The 10,953-nt window shown below is 40.2% G+C and overlaps 1 pseudogene; it reads left to right on the top strand.

The window, feature by feature from the left end:
* The first annotated feature begins 2,966 nt into the window (after positions 1-2,966).
* On the top strand, positions 2,967-9,822 carry LOC114218057 (large ribosomal subunit protein uL11 pseudogene; annotated as a pseudogene).
* Positions 9,823-10,953: the final 1,131 nt, after the last annotated feature.

Raw genomic sequence — 10,953 nt, 5'->3', positions numbered from 1 at the left:
AGTCTAGTCACACTGTATATTTTATTTTATTTTATTTTTTTTAAAAGATTTTATTTATTTATTTGAGAGAGAGAGAGAGAGAGAATGAGAGATAGAGAGCATGAGAGGGGGGAGGGTCAGAGGGAGAAGCAGACTCCCTGCCAAGCAGGGAGCCCGATGCGGGACTCGATCCCGGGACTCCAGGATCATGACCTGAGCCGAAGGCAGTCGCTTAACCAACTGAGCCACCCAGGCGCCCCACACTGTATATTTTAAATACATAGCAAATATACCAAATACACAGCAAAGTCTTTATGACAAAGACTATGTTGAACTGATCCAAGGAAGAAAAAAAAAAGTAATGAAATAGAGAATAGAAAGAAGAGAAATAGGAAATAGACCCAAGAAGAGAGAAATCTAGGGTAGGATAAAGTTAGATCTCAAATCATTTGGGGATAACAGATTTTTTTTTTTTTTGAGAGAGAGAGAGAGCACATGCAAATAATGGGGGAGCAGCAGAAGACCTAAGCAGGATCCACACCCAGTGAGGAGCCTGTTGTGGGGCTCAATCCCACGACCCCGAGATCATGACCTAAGCCAAAAATCAAGAGTCAGTCACTTAACCGACTAAGCCACCCAGGAGCCCCAAGGGATGATGGATGTTTTAATAAAGGGCACGATGACAGAGGTACACAGCCATTTAAGGGACAATAAAATTAGATCCACTCCTCACACCATACTCAGGAATGGATCTGCAGTGGACCAGAGAAAAGGCAAAAGAACCAGAACTAGAAAGTAGTCAGATAAAAACTGGAAAAATTATTCTATGGCTTGGGTGTAGGGAAATGGCTTTCTAAGAGTCACACCTAGATGTAATAAAACCAAAATTTATAAAAGAAAAGATGGATCCATTTGCCTACATTAAAAAAGAAAACTGCACATGGTATAAAATTTCATAAACAAAATTAAAAACAAAGATAAATGAGGAGAAAATATTTGCAATATATTGGAGGCTACTATCCCTAATACCCAAAGGTTTATAAAAATAAGAAAAGGCACAGGTTCTTAAAAAATTAGGCAAAGGTATAAAATGACAACGCACACAGAAAAGATTTTTTCTTTTAATGAGTCTTTGTGAAAAGATGTTGAACTTTACTCTCAAGGAGAAATGCAGGCTAACACAGCATGGGGATACCTTTCCTCTTTCACTGGGAAATGTTAAGACCGTGACAATAGGATCTAGTGGCCAGGCTGGTGGGAAACATTGCCCGTGGGGCTGCAAATGTACAGCTCCCGAAGGGAAGTGACAAAATGTAACGGGACAATACATGCCTTTGTCACACATCTCAATCATCCCCACTTCTAGAAATTTACCCTCTGGAGGGATACACCTCCACTGATACGGAATGCAAATGTACGAGGTTGTTTGCACGGTACTACTGATCACACAGTAAATACCAGAAGGTCCGTAAATGCCCAAATGGGGGCAGGTGGTTGAACTAATCATGGCGCACACAAATGGGGTACTATGTAGCTGTCAAATGATCTTCATGATCTGATATGAAGTGGCTTTCAGGATATATTATTTAAAAAAAAATCACATATATGGTATGGTGTAATACAACAACAAAATAAACACCCCAAATACACCTATCCCTGTTTATCACTATGGAAAAAGATATCTCAGTAGAGAATTAAAAATCATCAGGAATCCATGAGTCCTTACCAATAATAAAGACATAAGTAAATGTGGAAGAAAGGAGAGATCTTGTTTCCAGTGAAATGTGGGATGCATTGCAGAAGGAGGGTCAGCATAGGAAAAACAGTATTTTGCTGTCATCCATGCAAAGATCCCTTTAAGCAGGAATCCCCGATGAATGTCCCATCCATGGAGGAGGGGATTCCATGAGAAGCATGCTATTTGGATGGTCTGAAAGTGTTTCCACACATATTAATTATCTGTGGTTAGGTGAAAATACAGAGACTATCATGGAGAAATTGGACAATACCTGGCCAGGTCATCGATATTAGCATCACTAGGCACAGGTGGACACATATCCATACATTGCGGGGCTTTCACTATACCCTGAAAAAGACACATCACTTAGGAAATATTCCAGCTAGGCATGCACGATGAGGGCTGAAACACGGGAGAGCAGCAGAACTCACAATGACAGTTTATTACAAAGGGTTGCACGGTCATTGAAATGTCAGTGTTACCAAAGCCCAAGCAAAGTTGAGATACTTTTCCAGATTAAAGGGGCCAGGCTGACATGATGATTAAAGTGATCCATGGCCCTAGGCTGGATCCTGCACTGGAGGGGAAAATGTGGAAAAGGCATTATTTAATTGAATAAAAACCTGGAATTCAGATGGTACAATAGATACTAATTGTGAAATACACTGAAGTTGAAAACTATTCTGTGGTTACAGAGGGAATCGTCTTTTTATTAGGAAACAGACATCGAAACACAAAGGGGCAAAGGGCCAGCATACTTACTTTTAAATGGGTCAGAATTGTCTATCATCTATCTATATCTATTTATCAATCATCTATCTATCCATCTGTCCATCCATTTATTCACCCATCCATAATATCTATCCACCTATCCCTACATCTACCATCTATCTATTTTTGTTTATTTATACCTGCTGTCTATCTACCTATCATCTCCCTATGCATTTATCTTTCTATATCTGCTATTTAGCTATGTATCTATCCCTACATCAATCATCTCTATATATGTTTATTTATCTATACTTGCTATCTATCAGCAGAGCAAAAAATAAAACAAATGGGGTAAACAACAATAGATAAATCTGGATAATAATGTATGCTGCCTGGAGTAGTCTTGCAGAATTTCTGTAAATTTGCACCTTCATATAAAAAGTTACTTTTAACTTTTGGCTTTCGGCTCGGGGAGGCAAAGGTGCAACTTTCTTCGGTCGTCCCGAATCCGGGTTCATCTGACACCAGCCACCTCCGCCATGCCGCCTAAGTTCGACCCCAACGAGATCAAAGTCGTGTACCTGAGGTACACCGGTGGCGAAGTCGGTGCTACGTCTGCCCTGGCCCCGAAGATCGGCCCGCTGGGTCTGTCTCCAAAAAAAGGTTGGTGATGACATCGCCAAGGCAACTGGTGATTGGAAGGGTCTAAGGATTACGGTGAAATTGACCATTCAGAACAGACAGGCCCAGATTAAAGTGGTACCTTCTGCCTCTGCCCTGATTATCAAAGCCCTCGAGGAACTACCAAGAGACGGAAAGAAGCAGAAAAACATTAAGCACAGTGGAAATATCACTTTTGATGAGATTGTCAATATTGCCCAACAGATGCGACACCAATCTTTAGCCAGAGAACTCTCTGGAACCATTAAAGAAATCCTGGGGACTGCCCAGTCTGTGGGCTGCAATGTAGATGGCCGCCACCCTCATGGCATCATAGATGACATCAACAGTGGTGTGGTGGCATGCCCAGCTAGTTAACTACAAAGGAAAATGTTTCAATAAAGGATCATTTGACAACCAAAAAAAAAAAAAAAAAAGTGACTTAAAAAATTTTATGCTACAAAAAAGGAAGCCTTTTTTTTTTTTTTTAAATCATGGTCTCCCTAGGAATAGCTTGTTCTCAGCACAGAGTAGATGCTCAATAAATGTTTCTTCAGTAAGTTAATATTTTACAACTAATAAACTACATGGAATTTAAATTTACATTTAAATTGATTTGAAAGATGCATATCATAAAATAAACTTGTCCTCAACAGTAAGTTACCATTTCATTTTTAAAAAAAACCACGTGTTTCTAGAGGAGCCTCTATTTGCCTATTATCATACCCTTAAGAATCAAAGCCATGAGTATCCTGAGTGTCCTCCAGTTAACTTCCCCATGTGGGTAAGTGCCTTCAGAATTCTGTGAATTGTGACAAGTGGAGGCACTGACTTCTGAATTCCCTCTAGGGAGTGAGGGTCCACCCATGGTTGGAATTTCTTTTACCACATGCTACCTTTCTGAGTTTTGTGTCAGACCTACTATTTGGGGTGCAATCAGGAGTGCATCAGCATCCCCTTACAGGAACACAGGCTACTCCAGATTATGGTAATGCTGTGTCCCAGACGAACATCATCAGTAAATGGGAATGTTTGCATTCTTAACTGGTGATCATCGGAAGCTTTGCACATCATGCAGTCAGCCTTGGTCTGGGTTTGCCTTCCCTGTCACCAGCATCACTTGGTGGGATCTGATGTGGAGAGACACCATAATTAAACATGACCCAGACAGCCAGTAGCTTGTAAATGCTCGGTGAACCTGGAGGTGCATGGTCCAAACACAGGAGTGTCAGCGGGTGATACACAGCCTCTCTAAAAAGATGGAGAGACTAGAAGGGAGGGGGAAAGTAGAGGAAGTGACAGACTGGAATTGGTCACAGGGAAAAGTTCTATAATTGTCAGATATCAGCCAGCATCCATTTGGAGATGCACAGGGAGGGAAGGTAATTCCTTAAACTCTCTTTTCAAATGTTACTTTGAAAACACCTGACATTCCCTTTCCGTGGCTGCTGCAGCTGTTCATTCCCCTCTGTGATAAATAGGAGGGGAAGGAGCAAAATTGCCTGTTGTCTAGTTTTACACTTCCTAGCCAAAACCATAGGAGACACATGGGGTTTTACATATTTGGATTTTTGCCCCAAATGCCAGACCTGATTTGTGTTTGGAGAAGCACCATCTTTAAAAAAAAAAGAAAAAGAAAAAAATGAAGAGGTTAAGAGGTCAGCCGATGAAACTGTGAGCACCTGGGATTCTGGCTGCCTGCAGGTGCGTCCTTGCTGTTAGATGTTATGAGGAAGCCAGAAAACTGGGACTCTGCAGCAGTGTTTGCCAGAGGCTGCTGTAGGTCAATCATCACATTCGGGTTCTGTGGAAATATTGTTGTCTCCGTGTTTCGGGAGACCAGGATGAGCTGAAGAGTATTGCTACTTTTGTTTTTCTGCACAGAGTGAGAATTTTCATCAGCTGGTTTGCGCTATTTTCTCGCTTTGAGTTCTAGTCCCCCCTCTCAGGTTTTGTGAGCCACCAAGGCTCATGCTAATTTTAAAATTTATCTAAGGTTTATGTAAGATCTTTATAATTTATATAATGCTGTATAAAATGTATTTTTTATAATCGATATTTGAATGTTTACAAGTGATGTTTACATGATGGCATTTTAATCACTAATATATGGTGAAGAAGTAGAAGCAACACACTTTTTTTTTTTTTAATAAAGAGGGAGAGAGAAAGAATCCTAAGCAGGCTCCATGCCCAGTGCAGAACCCAACACGTGGCCCAATCCAACAACCCTAAGATCATGACCCGAGCTAAAATCAAGAGTTGGACACTCAACCAACTGAACAACCCAGGCACCCTGCAACACACTTTCAAATACTAAATTCTTTCCCAGCAATGTTGTAAAACTTTTCTTCAAGCATCAACAAGAAACCTCACCATTTAATGAATCTGGTAGATAGCAATACTTGGATCAATAAAATTCAATTTTTGATTCAAAATTGAAATAAAAGAATCCGTGAATTCGATTGGCTTTAAAGAATTAGTATGCTATGCCACGGCTCAGTGAGGAATGGCAAGAAATGTATTAAGGAATCAAATCAGAATGCTTTATTATCACCCACTCTTTGGGACGAATGTGGAAGACAGAAACTTATTTAAAAAAATAAGCAGATTTGAAGTGACTTCCAAGAAAAAGCAATGAACTCTATGAGTGGAAACAAGTACACAGCATAATATGAGAAGTGCAGAATTAGTATTTTTCAAATGAAATATTCTCATAATATTTGGGTTCCAATATTTTGACAACTGCCAAAGATGGGTTGCCTATAAAAGTAGACTAAGTGTTGTCATAATGCATTGCTGAAATTTTATATTTTTTCCACAAATTAGAAATACGTTTTGGTATTTTCTGAATGGACAGCCAATGTTCACCATCCCTATAGTTCACCACATGTTACGTTAAAGAACCAAATCACTGCAGTGCTACAATGAGCATTGGTCTTGAAGATAGAAACTGTACCCATCGCAGCTGTTTGCTTCAAGCCTCTGGCTCATCAAATGAATAATGTGCACATCAATGCTTCTGCCTTATCACGTCCACTTCATAAGCTTCTCATACTGATTCTTCCTGCCCTCATCCACCTTCCCCCCCCAAACTGGAATCTGACATATTTGAATTCCAAAATGTATTCCCAGTTCCCACATCCAGGGTGTTCTATAATAAAATCAATAACTCTTGAATGCAATCCATCCATAATAAATATCACACCCAGCACAGCCAATCTGTAGCGCCTTGATAAATAACAAGTACCAGCTTAAAATTCAAGAAGGAAAGGTAAGTTCTAGCATTGCATCTCTTTCTTTATATGGAACCCATCGACTATAAAATATGATCGAATGGATGAATCCCTAACCTATTTCTTAGATGCTGTTTTGTACAAATGCCTGCTTTGCCGCAGGAAGACCAAATTCAGAGGCAACTCCCCATGGTTGTATCTGTTAATGCCCTCAAGAGACTATTCAGGGTTTTTAGGAAAATAAATATGGCAGAGACAGACATTGGAGAAATGATCAACATTTACTTTCAGCTGCAACTGCTCTCATCTTGCAAGAAGTAGCTTATGTGAAAGAGCCTTGTAACTTTTCAGTGTGCCTAGGAATAATTCTTTGCTGACACAACTCTCTGAGACAGACATTGGAGAACTTATTCTTCCATGATACCTGTCTCCCTGCCCATCCACCACCTCAACAAAATAATCTGTGTACAGGGCACATAAAATATTCTCTCAGCTTAAGTGACTTAAAGCTCATTATATTTTAAGATGATTTAAATAATTTGTAAGGCCTTACAAATGGCCAGCTATGGAATAGAAATGGGGGTTGATAGAGTTTGGAGTTGGGGGGGGCGGATGGAGTTGCCATGTGAACCAGTGACTTGAGATAACATCAAATCTAGCGTTCCTGAGAGACAGAAGAAAGTCTTTTTCTCCAAGTAGTCATTGGTCCAATCAAGCGTGCAGATGGGGAAACAGACATTTAATTCAGTGATTCTCTTTGCTCACAACAGGAATGGGGGCGGGGGTCACTAGAACCCCACATAAGTGGAAGAAGCAGATGCCATGAGGATGAGAGGCTAGTGTCAGTATATACGTGACCCTTCTGTGTCGTACTTCTGTGTTTTTTACAGGGAAAAAAAAATTCATTTCCCAGGTAAGCCAACTCATTTTGTAACGCACACCTTCCTCCTTTTCCGTCTCCGTCACTCTAGGGGTGTGTACATATTAGAAAGATAAACTTATGCTGTAAGGGTAGATGCAAAGAGGAAACCAGAAAGTGATGAACACAGGATTTAGGAGAACAGCTTCAGGGACTCCTTTCCTAGCATGTGATCCCCTGGGGACCAGGTCTATTCAAATTGTAGCCAACTATGACTTTCAGAGCAGTGGCTCAGTGGGGCTTTGGGAATGCAGCGGGGCCTGGTGGAGAAGTGTGTGAATCCCCATCTGGAATCCCCACTTGCCTCTTAGGACCTGTGTTAACGTGAGTTAGCACTGCATTTCCTCCTCTGTCAAATGGGCATAACTGTAGTATTAATTTCATAGACATGGTGTAAGGATTACATAGGTTTGGACAGGGGAAGGTTCTAGAGAAGAACCTAACACAGGGTAGATGCTGAAGAAATGTTAGCTCTTGTTAATGTGATTAATAAATGAAGTGTTTCTGTTCTCATTTATAAAGGGAGAGGTGCTTACTTTGGCTCAGTGGTTCAGGAACGTCAAGGCTACAATTAGTCCATTCTCTTGCTCTCTCTTTCCTCGATGGTGACAAGATGACAGCTGTAGCTCCAGCCATCATGTGTCCCATCCCTTCAAGGCAAGAAGAGGAGAGAATAAAAGAGATGAGCCAGCCAATTCTAGTTTATGTCAGATCATCCTTGTGGAAGCCAAAGCAATGACTTCCACTTAAATTCCATTGCCTAGACCATGTTACATGACATCACCCAGCTTCAAGGCAGGATGGGCCACGGAGTCCTCTCCTGATGGGATATACTGCCGCTCAGAACAAAGTATGAGGACCACTCAGGTATCAAAGAAAGTACAATGAACCCTGGGCAGACAACGTTCTAGACTTCCCAGTCTCCCATTCCTATGTAACCATGTCTGCTGTAGCCTGTCTAGTCTAACCATCAGTCTCACTGAAGAGAAGTAGAAGACCAGTTGAGCTTTCTCTTCAACAGTGATGAAAAACATGTCTTCTATAGCAAGCAGTAGGCCATGTTACTCTGATAGCAACTGATAGTTAGAAACATTTTCTGGTATACTTGGCATTTTTTAAGGTGTCTGCTTATTCTGAACCTGAGCTGTCTTTACACTCCAATTACAGTCCCTGCCTCCCTTCTGTATTTCCCCCCTGAGGGCTTGTCAGATAATCTGGACATATTCCTTGAACATTCTAGAGTCAAAAACCTCCCTGATCCTCAGGCTCATTTGGATCTCATTTTTGAGGAAATCTGTTCTGCTTGAGTAATTTTTCTGTGGAGAATCTCAAGCCATGAAAACATATATAGCAATAAATCATTTGCCTAAAACCAGTGGGCACATCCAAAGTGCCTCCTCTTCAAAGAGTGAGTTGTAACTCACCTTCAAAATGTTACTGTCTCAACTAATTCAATCTTGGTCAGAATTATGTCCTGAAGAGTGGATTTACACTAGAAAATCATGGATTAATAATTTAATCTACATCTTTATCACCTTTACAAACCACTTAAATTTCATTTAATGTTAAAATGAGTAAGACTTTCTGATAATTCAAAACTTACCATAATATAAAAAGTATGCTTTGTGACACTTCCTGCTCACATTTCATCTTTTTGCAAATTATTTATTAGATTTTTAGGTATCCTTCCAGTGTTTCTTTCATGCAAATAAAAAATGAATAGGTAATCTTTTTAAACCCCTTTCCAACACAAAAGTTACCTTTCTATACACATTATTTTACACTGTATTTTTTTTTCATATAACAAAGAATCTTCATGTATTTAGCAGAATTCTATTTGACAGCTCTCAAACTCTTTTACCATTCCAGTTCTTCTCTGCTAAAAATCGTCTGCCTCCCACTCCAACTTCTATGGCATTTCCTCTCTTGGGAATTTACTCTGTATTTCTTTCACCTAAAACAGGTTCCGTTACCCTTAACCAACAAAACAAAACTGGGCCACATTGCCTCTTACTACCTTCAGCAAGTTTTGTAAGTGATAAATTTCCAGAATCTCCATAAGCCCATAAAGCGCAATGTTTAACATCAGCTGATAGCCTCAAAACCAAAATGCATGGCAAACAATCAAAACAATATTAAGGCTCTTTGCATATTGAAGAATTACAAACCAAAATTAATATCTGCAGCTTTCAGGATGTGTGATCAATGACCTCAGGAATGTCCAAGTGCCTTTGTATGAACTTCTGCCCGGGAAGAGTAATAAGGTAACTGAAGACTGATTTTCCTCTACTGATCCAGTAGAAAATTGAAAAAGTAAAGGTTATTAGGGAGCTATAGGTTAAATATTGATTGTTCTGGAAAATATAAGGAAGCAAGTGGTCATGACTGATGTTTATAAAATCATGGTATATGTAGACACCTATATTTTCTTGCTCACATAATTCCAGAGTAGCAGAACCAGAATGCATTCCTGGAAGTCAGAACATGATCATTTCATGATACATAAAAGCATTCTTCACATGCCAGGTAAGAAGGATGCAGGACTCATTTCTGGAAGGGGCTATAACAGATGGAGAGTATAAGTGGGTATAAAAGGATCTTAAAGTCCAAGATGATGAATCCACATTGGAAATAGAAAAAAAAAAATAGTGACATTTGATTTCTATTCCTACCTGTGGACAGGACACCACATAGGGCAATTGCTTCATTTAAAGAAGTCTTTACACAATTGTCAACGATGGAGCATCAGCTATCCTGTGGAGTTGGTGTGAACTGTCCTGGTTCTCAACCAGGGTATAAATCACCGTCCAAGGCTCTGGATGCCCCTCTGTCATAATCATTGAATCATCCAGGGCTGTGGCTTTGCCTGGCTTCTTGAGGGTTGCTTGATAAACAGGTCATCTCTGGATGTAGCCAAACTTGGTGTTCCAAGTTAAGAATCACTAGACCAAGGTGGGGAGGTGAAAATGCAGTGAGATTGTAGGAGATGCCCCGGTCATGGAGTCCTCTCCAGAAGAAATAGTTTACTGGGGATAGGATGATGGAATTTGGCATAAATAGTTTCTTGGAATAAGATAATGGAAGATTTTTTTTTAAAGATTTAATTTATTTGAGAGAGAAAGAAAGCACGCATGGTGGGGAGGGGCAAAGGGAGAAACAGACTCCCTGCTGAGCAAGGAGCCTGACACAGAGCTCGATCCCAGGACCCTGAGATCATGACCTGAGCTGAAGGCATACACTTATCCTACTTAGCCACCCAGGCACCCCGATAATGGAAGACGTTTGATATAGTTTATGGGCAATGGGATGATGAAAGTCGGTGTATTTCTTGTGTTAAAGGATGAAGGAAGTTGTAGAAATAGTTTATTGGGAATAAGATGAAGGAAGTTGATACAGTTTATTGGGGAGAGGATGATGGATATGGTGTAAAGATTTATTTCTTAAAGATCTAACCTGCTGTTTGCTCCCATAACTAACTCTTGTTCTCAGTGGTTTATGTTTTGTTGCCTTGCGTGTTTTGTCACTGGGGTTTGTGTATTTACCTAACATATGCTTTCTCTGTGAGAATTCTGCTCATTTTGAGGGTGCATTGCTCCATGGAAGAACCACCTTCAAGGCGCTGGTGTGGTACAAACACTAGTGCATTTTAAGGTAATCATTTATTGTGTTGGGTCTTCTTAAATCATGCACCAAATATATGGTCGAATTCCCAC

The sequence above is a fragment of the Eumetopias jubatus genome, unplaced genomic scaffold (genome assembly GCF_037043125.1).
Source record: "Eumetopias jubatus isolate StellerSeaLion01/CBP00866 unplaced genomic scaffold, mEumJub1_p1.0 scaffold_11, whole genome shotgun sequence".
Lineage (NCBI taxonomy): Eukaryota > Metazoa > Chordata > Mammalia > Carnivora > Otariidae > Eumetopias > Eumetopias jubatus.
This window is presented reverse-complemented; position numbering and strand designations above follow the sequence as displayed.